This window comes from Cyprinus carpio, chromosome B8 (assembly GCF_018340385.1).
Source record: "Cyprinus carpio isolate SPL01 chromosome B8, ASM1834038v1, whole genome shotgun sequence".
NCBI classification, from domain to species: domain Eukaryota; kingdom Metazoa; phylum Chordata; class Actinopteri; order Cypriniformes; family Cyprinidae; genus Cyprinus; species Cyprinus carpio.
Window position 1 is genome coordinate 2625711 of NC_056604.1, and position 7500 is coordinate 2633210.

General features: G+C 31.2%; 1 pseudogene; it reads right to left on the reverse strand.

Annotated features, from left to right (window-relative positions):
* The window catches only part of LOC109067069, a 22382-nt pseudogene extending 15732 nt beyond the window's left edge, over nt 1-6650 (reverse strand).
* Nucleotides 6651-7500: the final 850 nt, after the last annotated feature.

Genomic DNA, 7500 nt, shown 5'->3' on the forward strand with positions numbered 1-7500 from the left:
GGTTCAAGTCAATCATTTAGGTATGATTTATGTAGAAAATATTTCAGATCATTTATATAAAATTGTAGATAATATGACTGCAAAAAAGATCAGTCGGTCAAATTTTTTTAAATGTTATCATGTGTCTTCTGCTCACCAAGGCTGCATTTATTTGATCAAAAATGCAGTAAAAACAGTAAAATATTATTACAATTTAAAACAACTATTTTCTATGTGAAGATCTGTTAAAATGTAATTTATTTCTGTGATCAAAGCCGAATTTTCAGCATCTTCAGTGTCACATGATCTTCAGAAATCATTCTAATATGCTGATTTGCTGCTCAAGAAACATTTCTGATTATTATCAATGTAAAAAAAAAAAAAAAAAAAAAAAAAAAAGATGTTTTACAGGATTCTGAACAGAATTTAGTTAAAATATAAAACATTTGTAACATTATAAATGTCTTTACTGTTTACTGCTATCAATGTAATGCATCCTTGATGAATAAAAGTATTAATATATTTTAGAATAAAAAGGTTTTATGATATATAACGGATATAATTATATTTTTTAAATGAGAAATGAATGTTTGATACACTGGGTATTATTACAGTATATGGATACTTAAAATAATCTGTGTTTTTAAAGATGATTTTTTACAGCCACGATCAGTTCATACAGAAACGTCAGATGAAATAAGAGCGACGATCCTCTCTCATCTCTCTAATTGTAAGAGCTCTTCTGCCCGTGGGGACGTTTGGAGAGACCATTAGCCCATCCCTGACCCGCTGCACGACACACACACACACACACACACACACACACACACACACCTCCTCCAGATCCGATTCACTTCACTCTCACTTGAGCAGGACAAAGCGCAGGTCACTCAGATGCAGCTTCACATCACACGATAAACACAACAGACATGTGAGAGCGATCTGAATCAGACTGCTGTGACTAGTTAACGTTACAGGGATCTGGTTATTGTTTACGGTGTATCTGACGGAGCACGTCCTGACTCACACACACACCGTTTATCAGTCTCACTGGCACAAACTGAAATATATGAGCTACACAACAAGACTGAGAGCAAAACCCTGCATCCATCTCACTCGCTGTCCCTTTTCTATTTTCCTTTCCATTTTCTTGCTTTAGATCAATGTTTTTTTGCTGTTGCACTTCACTACAAGGTTCCATTTGTTGACATTAGAACTAACAATTAAAAAAAACCTCTAATACATTTATTAATCTTAGCAAATTTTTATCAGCTGTTTGGACTCTCATTCTGACGGCACCCATTCACTGCAGAGCATCCATTGCTGAGACACTGATGCAATGCTACATTTCTACAAACCTGATGAAGAAACAAACTCATCCTGATCTTAGATGGCCTGAGGATGAGTACATGTTCCTTTAACAAAGATTAACTAATTGTTATTTAATGTTAGTTCATGCATTAACTAACTATGACTAATGCAACCTTGTTATAAATTGTTACTAATAATTTTTTTTCTTACACACTGAGACTTGTTTGAAATGAGGGTGTTTTAAAATCCCTCTCTCTCTCTTTCTCTCTCACACACACACACACACACTCACACACACACACACAGAGAGAGCTGGTAAAGCAGCTAATCAATAACCCCATGAGCTACTGCTGGTTTCTTCACCCAGAAGCATCATAAATCAAGCCAAAGGCCGTTACAAGCTCTCTGACGCGCTCACGTCTGCGTGTGGAAACAGAAACAGAGCGAATGGAAGGAAATGACCACAGACGGCACATCTGAGGCCTGCCAGTGAACACGACTGATTTACACGAGCGCAGAAATCAGTCAGCGCTCTGAGTGTGTTTCTGTAATAACTGCTGCATTGAGATATCAGTCAAAACACACACACACACACACACACACACACACACACAAACTTTAACCAAACACACCACATCAATAAAACACAAGCTCTTAGCATTCACACAGGACCTACAATCTACAATAATTGTTAAAATCTCCTGATGTTTGGTTAAAAATGTTAGTTTGCACTAAAGTTTCATCATGTACTCCTTCACGCATCGATACAAAACCTACAGAACAACAGAAGATGCTCTGAAGAAGTCCATGCTGCTCTTTTCAATACAATAAAAGTGAATAGAAAGGATGCTGTTGAGATAAAAAAAGAAACAAAAAAAAACAGAGAAAATATCATAAAAATAGTCCATAAAACTTGTGCACTTAGTTATAGTTATATGATGGCTTATTCACTAATATATGGACTATTTTTTTTTTTTTTTAACATTTTTATGTTTGCTTTCTGGAGCTTACCATTATATGGAAAAGAGGATATTCTGAATATCCGTCTAAACATCAACATACACTACCATTTACACTTCATTACTTTCATTCACAATACCATTACAGTCAGTATTTTTATTTTTTATTTTGTGGATAGCCTTTTATACGCACCAAGGCTTCATTTATTTGACTAAAAATCCAGCAAAAATAGAAGTATTGTGAAATATTATTAAAATTTCAAGTATCTGTTTTCTATGTGAATATCTTTTAAGATGTAATTTATTTCTGTGATGTGCAGCTGTATTTTCAGCATCATTACTCCAGTCTTCAGTGTCACATGATCTTCAGAAATCATTCTAATATACTGATTTGCTGCTCAAGAAACATTTCTGATTATTATATGCCCAATATTTATTTATTTATTTATTTTGTGGAAACTGATCCATTTTATTTTTCAGGATTCTTTGATGAATAGAAAGTTCAAAAGAACAGCACTTTGTTTTTAAAATTAACCTTTTCAATCAATTGATCATCACCCATAATGAATAAAAATATTAATTTCTTTTTTTTTAAATCTGACCCCAAGCTTTTGCATCCACAGAAGAAATAAAGTGATACAGATAGTGACAGAATGTTCACTTTTAGTAATTATTACTGTGTTAATGAGATTGTGGTGAATGTGTTTCTGGCGTTACATTAAAGGCAGACGACAGATGAATAATTCCTTTCATGTTTCTTGAGGAAGCAAACGACGACATCACGGCTCTATTAATACATGATGTTTGATCTACTCGAGGGCCTCGAGTCTTCGTGAGCGACTCTCAGGTGCAGAGACAGACGAAATCAGCAGGACAGACGGGAAACAGAGACAGACGGAAGAAGAAGTGATTGTGAATGATGCGGAGACGAACCCTCGGCCTCGGAGAGGAAACGAGCACTCGCTGAGCTTAACACACACACACACACACACACACTCTTACACAGGGCTTGAGTGATGAAGAAAACAAAAGAGCAGCGATCTGACGCCTCTCCAGTAGACAGAAGCGCCCGCAGGCCACCGACCCATCACTGTAACACGGCTGCATGAAATATCTGTACAATATATCTCAATATATCTGACCCTTCTGACAGACTTCAATATACAGCAGGGTTCAAACGTCTGAGAGCACATTTAAAAAATATTGCAAAAATAAAACAGAAGCAATTCAAGTGTTATTTTACTATAACTGATATATGCTATTTTTTTTTTTTTTGCTTTAATTTTAGTTAATTATTATTATTATTATTATTATTATTATTATTATATTCTTTTGATTTATGCCTATAAAGTTTTTATATTTTTTTTTATTAGTTTTAGTCATTTCAAGTTGAAGGAAAATTTGAAATGTTGAAATAAGTTTGTATTTATATATTTTATTTACAACTATTTTCAATTTATATTATTATTTCATCATTTATAAATATTTATATAAATATTTTATATTATTTATAAAATATATTTTCTTTCGGTTTACTTTTTTATAATTAAAAAAATAATTAAAAAAAAACAAATTATTTTAATTTAAAGTAACAAATTTGTTTATATATATATATATATATATAATATATATATATATATATATATATATATATATATATATATATATATTATGGAAATTCCACTAGTGATCTTTTTAATATAATGCACACAATATTTGGACATAAATATTTACAGTGTTTCAATATTTTTGTCATCCTATCCAAGTGAACTGAAAACCTAGAACTAAAACAGTTCAAATCTTTTGCTCAATATGAAAAATACAGAAAATTGAAAACAAAAAATACAGAAAAAAAGAACAAAACGAGTGCAAAAATGAACCATGCAAATGAATTGTTGAATCACTGTTTGATTCGCTTGACAATTTGAACTGACTCACTGGAATGAATCAAAGGTTGCTGAATAGACTGAACGTTTCAGTGTTATTGTTATATATTTTAAATATTTATCCTGATGCAACGTACAAAGTGCATTACTGTAAATATGACAAACTGGCAGAAGAAGAACAAGTGATTGTTCCTCTAGATAAAAGTTTCTGCTAAATGCATAAATGTACATGTAATGTGAAGAGTAAAATGAATTTCTGTGCTGATCGACAGCATGTCACAGAGTTTAAGCTCCATCACACCGCCCTGAATGTTCCTCTAGAAAGCACCATGACAGGAGATCCCACATGTGAACACGTCCTCCTGTCAGACGGCTGTAATCTCACTACACATGGGACTATGGAGAACTGCTCTGGAATGCCGTGTGTGTAGCGTGTGAAATGTTTCCAGGTCACTGATGGGTTTGTGTGACAGTAAACCAGAGCTGCTCTACCACACAAAACAATACAGAGTCCAGCAGCTGAAAGCACAGCGCTCGAGGAAACCACACAAACACTCCGTGCAGGACTAAACCTGAACTTCCAGAACCGGCCCAAACAAAACAGCTTTTTAATCTTAGTGTGAATGAAGAGTACAAATGCATCATACAAACAGAAAAAGCAGTTTTCACCAGTTTTAACTGTTTGAAAGCACTACATATATATATATATATATATATATATATATATATATATGTATGTATAAATAATAATTTAATAAATGTTGAAATATAAATAAATCGTTAAATACATCATTTAATAATTAAATGCATAAGTAAATACATATTTAAATTAAATAAAAAATGGATGAACAAATGAATGAATGAATGAATGAATATTTAAATATGTATTTAACAATTTATTTACATATTTCAACATTTATTTTATGATTTAATTTTAAGTTATTTGGCCCTCATGATATATATAGTATATATATAATATATATATATATATATATATATATATATATATATATATATATATATATATAGGCAATATATGTGTGTTTTTAATACATGAGTATAAATACATATATAAATAAGTAAAACAAAAGATTTAATTAATAAATTTTAATTTAATTTAAAAAAAAATAAAATTATTGTTAATATTCTTAATTATCTAAAAAAAATTAATATTATTCTTTCATTTTTTTTTTTTTTTTTTTACTTAAATATAAATTTAAAGATATATAACATTTATTTATTTCTAATAGTTTTTTAATTTAATTATACCATTTTATATATATATATACATATATATATATATATATATATATATATATATATATATATATATATATATATACACACACACATACACACACATTGTATATTCCTCATATTATGACAATAGCAATTACTGTGCAAAATAAAGACAAAATGATAGTTTAGTCTGGGCTCAACTCCAGCGCAGCCTGTCATTCTCTGCCGTAAATAAGACGTGGCTCTTCCATCTGAAGGCTGGTTTGTGTAATTACAGACGGGTGGAGCAGCACAAGCTTATACAGAGAAAAATATCACAGTCATTTGGTTTCGGATGAGATGGTAGTTAGTTCACCAGTTACCCAGAGAACAGCAGAGCGGTGAGACCGGTGAGAGAGAGACTGTAATACCAAACCTACTTTATTACTGCTCTTAAGAGTATCATTACTCTGCGTTTATGCAGCGGTGCAAGGCCTTGATTTGCTTATTGCTTTCATAAAGCAGCAGCATGAGTATTGTGATAAAAGCACAGATGTGCAATACATAGAAAGGCCTAGATTTATAAATATGATTAATAATTCTGAAGAATAAACAATTATTCTGCGAAGTAATATCGTTCTAATATAGTATAGACAACTTTGAGCATTGCTCATACAGTCAGAGTCAACACTGTTTCAAATGTATTATATATATATATATATATATATATATATATATATATATATAATTTATATACTATATATATATATACTGTACATACATTGTACCTGTGAATACTATTGAATCACCAAATGATATATATATATACTAATAAACTAATAAATCATTAGATTATTTAGATAGACAGATAGATAGATAGATAGATAGATAGATAGATAGATAGATAGATAGATAGATAGATAGTAAACAACAGTATTTACAGTAAAGTAACTTGTTTGGTAGTTAACTAGTTATTATCTAATGATCTAGTGAACGTAAAGGGCTGAAAAAGAATCCAGGAGTTTTCTGAATATAATAAATCACAAATATTTCACTGCAAAAACCAACAAAAATCTAATTGTCAGTGTTTTCTCTCCTTTTCTGAAGCTTCTTTCACAAGTTCGGATGCAACAGACATTCAGAGTTCAGAAATGATTAAAATTCACCTCAGATGTGACGTGAAACCGTCACTTCCTGGTTCTCTGTGAGGTTTTGGTGTTCGTGTGTTAGTTATGTGTAGAAACTGACCTGCCAGGATGGCTTTTCCAGGATGGGTGAGTTTGGCTTTGCTCTTCATCTCGAGTCTGATCCTCACGAACACAGCGCTGCTTCATCTGAGAGCGATCCGCCGAGCATGGGCTGATGACGTGACACTGCGCTCAGCCAATCAGCAGTCAGATCGGCACACAGGGGCGTGGCTCACAGCTCTCTCTCTCTCTCTCTCACTCACTCTCACTCTCGGCGTCACGCCCTCCAGAAACCAAACTCGATTTAAATGTCAATCTTCCCGCTAAAACTCCTTCACATCATCCGACTGACAGATAACAGCTTAAGATTTTAGTTTAATAAATAAGTAAATAAATAAATAAATCAGCAGAACGGAGGCTCAACCTGCAAAATTTTAAATAAAAAAATAAATGTGCCAATATTTAAATAGGAAAACATATACAGATGGAAATAAATAAATATAAAGGACCGTATAAAATAAATAAAACATTAAATGAAACAACACAAATAGTTAAAAAGAATAAAAATAAAGTTAAGTATAAATACAGAAAATAATAAAGGAAAAATACAAAAATAAAGTTAGGACTATACATTTAATAAAAAAAAAGTATCAAGTAATTTATACCTTTATTTTCTTCTTACTGTTATTATATTTATTAATTAATTCATTTGTTTTCAATTAAATTATTTTTTAATTTATTGTTTTTTAATTTTTATTTAATTTTGGCAGGTTTCCATACCTCCTCAATCAAAAAAAAAAAAATTGTAAATAAATAATTTGTCAAATCTGTTAAAACTCCAGTGTAATCAATCTAAATGAGCTACCAAATCAGAATTATTATTTTTTGCTACTGAATCAGAATGAGCTTTTAATGTTGTTATTTTTTTTTAAATTACTTTTACTGTATATTATGCACTTA